Source organism: Rhinolophus hipposideros (genome assembly GCF_964194185.1).
Source record: "Rhinolophus hipposideros genome assembly, chromosome: 6".
NCBI lineage: Eukaryota > Metazoa > Chordata > Mammalia > Chiroptera > Rhinolophidae > Rhinolophus > Rhinolophus hipposideros.
In genome coordinates, this window is record NC_138052.1 from 39,322,165 (window position 1) to 39,332,729 (window position 10,565).

Genomic DNA, 10,565 nt, shown 5'->3' on the forward strand with positions numbered 1-10,565 from the left:
CCCTCTACCTTCTTCCCTCCTCAGTTTTCCCACTACAAAAGGACCAGGATATTGGAAAGCCCTACTCACTTGGAATTGCTATCATGTGTGTTATGCTCCTGATGAAAGCATAGACACTACAAAATAACAGTCAATAATCATACTATTCTCATAAAGAATGATGAGGCTCACAAAATAAGAGCTTCTTAGGAATCACAGATACATACATAACATAGGATTCTAATGTTAATAAGCAAGGTCATGTTCTTCTCTTATTTTTGCCTCATAACATATTCTTTGGGTTGCCTACCTGGAAAAGAGAAGAAAACATGACATTCTATGTGGTTGTAGCACTGCGCAGGTGGGGACAGTGAGTTTTCAACCACCTTTATTGAAGCGGAAAATACTATGGGCTAAACTCCCTCCCCAGACATCACTAGTAGGTAGAAACTAAAAAGGACCACAATTTCTTTTTTTTTTTTTTTTTTTTTTATCCTAGCTGCTAATGGAAAACATTACAAAATCCTGAAAGAATGAAGAACTTGCTGATGTAAACTCTGTCACCGTATCTGTGGCAGCCGTGCCCTACGGACTCTGACAAGGGTCCCTCTTATTAAAGCAGGCAAGGGGAAACAACCGTGATGCCAGGTCTCTATTCAAACTTTGCAAAGGTCATTGCCCTCATTCCCAGCTCTCACTGACATACAGAGATTATATTTTTTCATCATGCAGACTCAGTGAACCTTTTTACCAAAGTGGTGCCTCTGAGACTTCAATGTACACATATATCATGTGGGGATCCTGTTTTAAAATGAAGATTATGGTTCAGTATGTTTGGAGTGGGACCTGAAATTCTGCATCTCTAGCAAACTCCCAAAAAATTGATGCTGTTGATGCATTGACCACACTGAGAAAAAAGGTCTAGGACAGTGGCTTTTAAAATTTGCTGATCATGACTCACAGTCAGAAGTATATTTTATATTATACATTATATTTATATATTTTATGTTATAATTCTATCTACATGCATATATATATATGTGTGTGAATACAATTATAAATGGATGTGAAACTTAAACAACAGCTTCATGGAACAGTTTTTACCTTTACTAGCTGTGATATTTTCTAGACTAATTTTTTCAATTAAATTTATTGGGGTGACATTGTTTAAAAAGATTATATGTTTCAGGTGTACAAATCTATACTACATCACCTGTGCATTGTATTGTGTGTTCACTACCCAAAGTCAAATCTCCTTCCATCACCATATATTTGACCCCCTTCTACCGCCACCCCTCCTCCCTTACCCTCCAGTAACTAATAAACTGTTGTCTATGTATAGACTAATTTTATTTCTGTAGTTATCTTGATTACATGTGTAGTTACATGACCCTACTCATGTAATAAAATTGCATAGATCTACACATATACACACACAAATAAGTGCATGTATTGCTACATCTGTAATGTAATTAAAATGTATGTGTAATTTAACCTGCATAACAGGATTATACCGATGTCAAGTTCCTGGTTTTGATATCATACTGTAGTTATGCAAGACGTCAGCACTGGGCACAACCAAGTGAAGGGTGTATATCTCTACATTTCTTTGCAACTTCTTGTGAATCTGTAATGATTTCAAAAGAAAAAGTTGAAAGATAACAAGTGGATTGGGATCTACACAATTGGTTTCAAAACCACTAAAGCATAGAGAGTCAGAGTTTAGAAAACTCTCCTCCAGGACCTTATGATCTTGATGAATTGCTTTCACCAGAGCAGCTACTGTAAGTGGGTGAGGCTGAAACGGGTCTTCAAATGGGATGCCAAGCCCTGGGGTGATTGGAATGTGAAGAGGAAGGGAGGAGCCTGGGAAGACGCTTTCTGAGGGCCTGGTGGGCGGAGGATGACACACATAGTGTATCACAGAGAGTTACGCTACCCCTTAACTCTCTAAGGGTAGCGTAACTCTCTGTGAGGGGGAAAAGTGAGGGGAAAATAAAAAACACTCACCAGTATCCACTGGCGGTCAAAATTTGTCTATGACTCTTCCAGATTTTCAGGGTGGAACCCATCCAGAGTTTTATTTTTATTTTTGTTTGCGTGTGCTTTTAAAATTCTCTGGTAATGCTGCTTACACATGGGCCCAAGAGGATTTGAGGGAGCTATTTGGGGAGGAAAGAATCTGGAGGAGTTTTGGAGCATGAGGAGTGGGAATCACTTAAAGACAAGCCTGGAAAAGGGGTCAGGACATAGGGAATGGCCCTGATTTTTAGCCCCAAATTCCGACTAAGGAATCCTGGGGACAATTTTCTGTATTTAACTTGTAAGGTATTTTTAATAAAGGAACAGTACCATACAAACTATAGAACTGTAGAGACTCATTTTCCTCAGAGTAATACAAATCACAAGGACAATATACAGAAAGGAAGAGCACTTTCTTTGACTAGAGGTCTATGAATGTAGAATGCGTGAGGGGGGTGTAGCTTAATTTAATCAGCCATTACTTTAATGTCACAAAATGCTGAAAATATGAATCATACAATTGTTTCAAATTAAGACCTAAATGATTTGTTTAAATGTAAGAAAGAACTTATATCATTTTCATAAGGCTTCCTTTCTGCCATTCACTTCATTTTTGCTAAGATGCATATTCCTTTTCTAACTAGATAATTCTGAGGCATCATTTTGCTCTTGTAATTCAATTGCAGGTAAATCAGAGATATCTGCAAAGTCTAATTTAAAAGAGAAGAAGGCTTTTTCTGTATGGTATAATAATTCATTTCAATTAGCATGATGAAACAAACTGCAGAGCCATTTTTCACTGAAATGTTGTGGCGGAGTTCAGGGAAATATTAAAGACATTTCTAGAAGCACAAACAAGCTTACACATGCACTAAGTTGCCCTAAGGAAAAAGAAAAGATTACAAATTATCTCATCACACAGATAAGAATGCTTTGTCCTCTTTAACACTTTAGGTGAAATGGAATCATATGTGGCTTATTTATTGTCACTCAATATATGCTCCCAGGACATGGCCCATAAAAATATCCTTTTTATTTACATCATTCTTCTTTAACGCACTTATCTAAGGAAAAGATAAAATAGAATCTATTGTGGGTTTTAATAAAAATATGATAGAAAAATATCCATAAGAACACATATCGCTTCCAGGAACTGAATGATATCGCATAAAACTGACATAATTAAGGATTACCAAGAGATTTCTGAAATAAGCTTACGGGGATTTCAAATTTTATAAGTAAGAAATGTACAAAATCAATCTATATAAGATAGGTCTTATTTTATATGTGAATGTACATGCTTGTGAAGATTCAACGCGTACAGCAAGTTGACTTGTAACAAACTAAAGAGTGAAGTAGGAAGGTAAGATGAGCTGTAAAACTAATTGGGGTCCAATATGTTTTGGTTGCATTTAATTTTCTTGAGGGGAAAAGAGGTCAGGAATGGAATGGAGTCAATGAGAACTGGAAAAAGACTCACCAGAAAAGGTAAAAAGGAAAATGGCCAACATGGAAAGGTCAGTGAATATCCTTAGAGACAGGAAATGAACTTTAAACAACATAGAAGGTAGTATTTCTATCTGTGTTTGAGAGTTGTTAAAATTATTATTTAAAAAGGCAACTTAAGTTGCCAGGTGTTGCTTGCATAGAATCTCGTTTGGGTATGTATTGAACTGATTAGAAATATCAAAAACATAGATATTTTGCCCTGGGCGATAAATATTTAAACTCACAGCAAAATTGTTATTATTTCCCAAGACTTACTTCCTGTTTTATGATAATATCTTTTCTTGAAAGAAAAAAACAAAACAAAACAAAACTCCTGAATCATGTCCCCTAAGAAGTCTTCATTATGCTAATGACTATTAGGACAAAACTTTACCCACAAGTGTGAAATCAAATAAGGTAATTTCCTTCTTTTGTTAAAAAGCCGCTGCCAGTCAAAACCATTTGGGGTTGATATTTTACATGCAGCATTTTATAGAGGGAAAATGTGATTGCAAGGTTGGTTGATGTTCTCACATATCCACTGTCTTAAGCAGTAGCAATGACTGAATGCAAATTTTGAATTAGCATCCAAATGCTTTCCAAACTAAAACTAAAGCAAATAATTGTTACTTTGAACTGCCACATCTAAGGGCATCTTTTGATTCTACAAAGACTGATTTTTAGAAATAAATGTTCATGGTTTTATTGAAGGTTAATAATCGTTAAAATTAACCATTGCTATGATGGTTTCTCTCCTTAAATGGGCATTCACAATTGTGACGGTTTGGAGCCCTTGTGTTCTCCTGCCTGATGCTGTGAGATTCCAGGAAAGACCATATGATGTAACAGGATGATGCTGGGGTAACAGACAGTATAAACAGGCTTGTAAAACTCAAACAAGTCGCCAACAAACCCTGTGTTGTGCCTAGAGCTTTTAGTAACACTCCCGTTCTCTCTTTTTTCTCCCCAAGCATTCTGTTAAGCTTTTCCTCTTGTACCACTATTGAATGTAAATATTTGGACTGGCCCTTTCTGGCACTGTGCACCTATGTTATGCTTTTAAAACTGTGACTTGTCCTCTTCCACCCATTTATGGGAAAGACTGTTTTGCCTACATTTTCCTCGCCACCCCCACCCCCAGTCACATGTATTCTGAATTTTTCTGGCATTGCCATATGACAGTTCGCTCTAATTTGGATCTGCAATGGAGTGTTACCAAGGCTTTCTTTCCCCCTCCCATGAAGTGAAGGAATGAGTTGGAGTTATGTGTTATTTTTTGCTTTTTTGTTAAGAGAGGAAGAGGTTCGGGAAAGCCCCAGGAATGTTCTTTGACTGTGTGTGTGGCATTCCTGGCCCTGCTTCCAGACGCTAAATAGGAAGTCAGAATAGGCTACAGCTTCAGTGGAGTACTAGCCCTGGTGGCATTCATGCTAAAGACAGACAGACTAGCTCTCTACTTGCTTAAGGGCTGACATCTGACTATGGAGAGCACAAAGGCTCTTGCCTTGACGCTGTATTTGTCCTACAAATGTACTGTTTTTACTTTGATTGTATGTTTATTTGGGGAGAAGGATGGGGTTTGTGGGGGAGGATTAAAGACCTAGAGATCGCCCTTCCCACTACTGCCACTGCAAAACACACTTCCCCTTGCCCCTAGTTTGGCCATCACAAAAATCGACTGACATGTATTTATAAGGTACTTGACCTATGAAAGCGTAATATATGTTTACAAACTATATATATATACCATCTATAAATATATATGAGATATATATGATATATATGTGACATATATATATATTTACCCCTTTGGTATTTTTAAACACATGAATGGCAAACAGAAGACTTATCTTAAAAATCAGCAGGGTAGCACTAGCTGGAATGTAATTTTACAAAACCTGGCCATCTTTCAACAAGAGTGGGTGGATTTTTAGCACTACAAATGTTTGTGTATTATAAAGTATTTGCCATGGTGACAAAGCTGGGAGAAACATCCCATTAGCCACAGACGGGCTACAGATTGTTCTGATTATCCATGTCTAAAATTCAGTCTGGCTACAGCTTTATGTTATTTTTCAGTGTTTATAAGTGTTTCATTTTTTCAACGTACTAACCTACAACTTAGGAAATATGGATGTATGTAGGCATTTAAAGTTACCTTTAAACACGTTCTTAGATCTTGTTCATATGACCGATGTGTACATTATGTGTGTGTCATTATTACATTTAGAGTAGATGTGTTTGTAGTGTTAAAATAATAAGCTTTGAAAGAATGAAAGAACTTGTGAAAAGTATCCTGGAGCACTTATTAAAAATAAAACGGGTCATGGAGAGAGAATGCAAAAAAGAAGCCATGAAGTATCTGCCCTAATTTATTTGCAGTGATTTCTGACTATTGATTTCAGCTTTAAAGTTATAGCCTTTACTTTTTAAAGTGACTTTTATCTCAAGTACATGGGGAGAAATGTGAATTATAAATAGCTAACCGAAAATATGCTACTGCATGTAAAGAATCCACATTTTCCCTCTTCCAAACATTCCCCTGCTAAGAAAAACAAGGGAAACATTTTAATGACTCCTTTTGCCCTTATTTTTGGGGACAATGTTTATAAGGAAATGGTGTTTTGTATAGTGGAATGAATAGCCATGCAGTAATACCTAATGTCAAACAGAGAATTGCTTAGAAGTTACCCGTAGCTGTGCAAGGTAGAAGGTAAGCAGAATAAGCGGAAAAGACACACCAAAAAAAAAAAAAGAAAAGAAAAAAAAGAAAAAAAGATTTTTAAAAAAAGCTTTAAGATCATATAAAAGTTAAAGAAAATGGGCCACAAAAAATTAATCCTTATCATCTGAGTAGCATTGCTGCTAAATTGAACCACAGTGGAAGCTGAACAGTCTGAAAATATGGTGAAAAGATATTACACAATTAACTCTGCAATTTCAACATCTCAAATTTTTTTTGGGGGGGTTGGGTTTTAGTAGAGCTGGCACTGATGTTTCTTTCACATAGAAACAAGGAATGAATTCTAATTAATTACTATCATTCACTCTTTCAAGATAGTCAATACAGCAGATCATTTCACTAAACAGAACTGAGGAGAGGCATTTTAATGAGAAAGTAGAATGTCTGTTACAGGTATTTTGAACAAATAAAGTTTTGCTGAATCCTTCCAAAAATTGTGCTTTCTCAATTCATTTTGAAAAGTACTAATTCAAGCGCACATTTGTGCAGACGGATCAGTTGTTTCAATAAAAAATAATAAAGTTTTCATATTCCCTACATATGCTTGTATGCAAAAGTGGACCTACCAATACATTATAACTTTGGAATTGGCAAATTAAAGAAACTTAGTTTTATAAAAACAGAGATTTCTAAAGTCTCATTTCTAGTATATTAACTAGGTCTCTATTAAACATCTCTAATAATCATATGTCTAATATTAGTCTGTGTTTTGAGGTCTGATTTTAATATGAGTTATACTTGTTCTTGCCAATGAACTAACTAGTTAAGGTTGGGTGTATACATAGAAGACTTCAGCATGTAAGCTGCCCGGGTTCCTAACACTGTTAAACAATTTCAGTGATTAAAAAGTAGAGTCAGAATGCATATGGGCATCTACGGCAGTATTTTACTTAATATTTGGCCATCATCATTTATTCGTAGACTACATTTGCTTCAGAGTTCACATTTGGCATTTTCCAAAAGACAATCTGGACCACGGCCTCCCAAACTTGAGCTGAGACATTCGTTGGGGCATTCTCTATCATATTTTGCTTATGACTAAATGAAACTAGACAGACATAGAAGGATAAATTCCTGACACATCTCTTATAATGGCAAATTTTCATATTTAAAGAATGCCTGGCACATATTTGTGTTTCAATGGGGCCCTACACATCTGTTACTTATTTTGGAGCAGCCACTATCATATATGCAAAAGTCTTTTGCAGATAAATTACTGCATTTCATCTAAAATTACATATAAAGGATTTCACTCTTTAGAAGAAAATTCTTTACACAGTTTTCACAAAAGGATCATGTGGATTCCCCATAAAAGAACGAGGCATCACACTATGTACGCATAAATGTGTGATCAGTTACTGGAGTCATTGCTGTAATAGGCATGCTTTCTTTATTTGAAGGCACAGATGCAGAGCAACATCCACTGAGGGTATAGACAAACAGATGCCTCCTATTTGCCATGCAACTAGGGGCCTAGGATTTATATAAGTTCCTATTTGGAAAATGCGATGTGTACCTACTTCATTCCCACAACTTCTCTACCAAGGTCCTGGGAGCATCAAAAGGAATTCTTGCATGTTCTCTCTCTTCCTCTGCATTTGCATTTCTGGCACACCAGCTACTTTGCCCCTCTTTCTCACTTGACAAGAGGAGCACTATACACATATCACCCAAAGGCCAGCTTTTCAAATCAAAGGAAATATTTAAAACCCTGAAGGGAATAGTACTAGAGGACGACTTCCATTCCTTCTCTCTATTCCTGTGGGAATAGAGCAACTTATCTGATTGGTAAGACTGAATACAAGGCCATACTCTACACTAGAGACCCAGCCTCTTTGAAGCTCTCTGGACCTGACTGTCTACAATTAACCCACATTCTCCTTTTTGCTTCCAACTGCCTTGTCTACATTAACCAGAGCAGTTGCTCTGCCCACCACCAGACAACGTTGATTCTGGGGAAGTAAAGCTTATTGGCCACTGGTTCATGCCATATTCTCCAACCCATTACTAATAAGAAAGCCTATGTTTAATTCCTATCTGACCCCTTTTATTTATTGATCTATCTCACATTTGGAGAGAAGAAGAGTTATCTGATGTCTTGCAAACACTAACTGTCCTTTATAGCAATTATCTTATTGTGCTTTAATGTTATCTTGGCTGTATTCATCTTGCTAGACTATATGCAACTTGACAGCAAGACTCCTTTTTTCTCATCTTTCTTAAACCCTGGCTTAACATAGAGCACAACATTCAATTAATGTTGTTTGCATTCATCAATCAATGGCACTAGTACCTAATAAAATAGTAATGAAATGATAACCTAGTTTAAAAAGACTTCACTCAAGCAATTATATCAGCTATATTAATAGGTATAAAATTATTGTCTGTGGAAAGTGCCATATTGTTTAACTGATTTAATCAATGAAGGCTTTTAAAATTAGTTTCAGGTGTTCAACATAGTTCTGGAAGTTCTAGCCTCAGCAATCAGACAAGAAAAAGAAATAAAAGGCATTCAAATTGGAAAGGATGAAGTAAAATTGTCTTTATAAGTAGATGACATAATACTATATAGAGAGAACACCACAGACCAAAAAACTATAAGAACTCATAAACGAGTTTAGTAAAGTAGCAGGATACAAAATTAATATTCAGAAATCAGTTGCATTTGTATACACCAATAATAAATTATCAGAAGGAGAAATCAAGAAATCAATCCCATTTACCATTGCTTCAAAAACAATAAAATACTTAGGAATAAATTTAACCAAAAAAGTAAAAAACCTGTTCTCAGAAAATTATAAGACACTGAAGAGAAAAATCAAAGATGATACAAATAAATGGAAACACATACCATGTTCATGGATAGGAAGAATTAGTATAATCAATGAATATTAGAAGTACTGATATGTGGGGGTTAACCGCTCCTGCTACTTCCATATTACCCAATTCCCTCCTCACACACAATTTATAGAACGCCTCACTTTTCTTTTTTTTTCTTGAGTTTTCCAGTTTTATTGAGATACAATTGACTTACAGTGTTGTATTTTAAGTGTACAAAAGAGTGCTTTGATATGTGTTTATATTGCAAAATGATTCCCACAGAAAGTTTTATGGTTTCTTGTCCTATGTTCAAGTCCGTAATCCACTTTGAGTTGATTTTTTTTTTATTAGTTTCAGGTGTACAAGACAAGGTAATACTTAGACGTTTATCATTTATATCCCTCACACTGTGAACCCCCCTCCCCCCATCCATTATCCCTCCGACCTCACACCGAGCCATCACATTATATATATAAAATTATAGTTGAACGCCTCACTTTTCAACGAGCCACTGTGAAGACTGAGTAAATATTAGGTTGGTGCAAAAGTAATTGTGCTTTAAAATATCAAAAATAATTGTAAAAACCGCAATTACTTTTGCACCAAACTAATAATAAAGTATTTCATATGTAAATATTGCATGTATCAGGAATCTCTAAACTTTTCCTGAAAAATAACATTTTGTTATTTCCTTAAAGTGTTTTCAATTATTCAGGACCCAAGTACTGAGCTGGGAGCTGTTCCCCACTTCTGCCCTCACAAAAAGAATGGAGGCCTCAGGAGTAGAATGACATGGACCTCTAAAGGCCTTCACAGTCTTCACAGAATTTCCTGAAGTTATGTACACAAGCTTGAAAATATTCTTGACACAAAATTTGAGTCATGCTAAACACTTTTCACATAAGTAAATGTGGCTTTATGTAGGGGCCAATTCAAGTAGGTTGTTGTTCTTAGTCATAAGCATTAAATAATTATAACTGAAATAGAAAACAATTTTTACATCACAAAAATGGCTGCGTGAGGTGAGTCTTTTCAAATCTATGCTGGAATTTACAACAAATTTAACAGCTGTAATTCCACAAAGCACTCCCTGTGCAGCAGACAGGCAAGACTAAGAGATGCACAACTGAGATCATCTAAAGGTGGGCAAATTGAGCCCACCTTTAGATGAAGTGGGAAGGAGGAGTGGGGAAAGTGCAGAGAGGTGGGCCATAGTGCAGTCCGCAGAGCACAGAGGGAGCTGTTACAGTCGCGGGAGAGGGAAGAACTCTGACTGCTAGTGCTCTGCTTATGGCCCACAGTCCTGCCTGAGGGATCAGCATATAACACAGCTGAACCTAACATTCACAGCAGAAACCTTGGAGCAAAGACTGAGGAGAGAAGGGTGAAAATGGTTGTTTAAGCCCTTACTTCCAAGCAGAGGACGGAAGGTATAAGCACGGAGCATAGCCGCCCCCTCCTTACGCTCCCAGAGCTCTCCCCACCCTCACCTTCTTAGTGCTAAAAGCAGAAC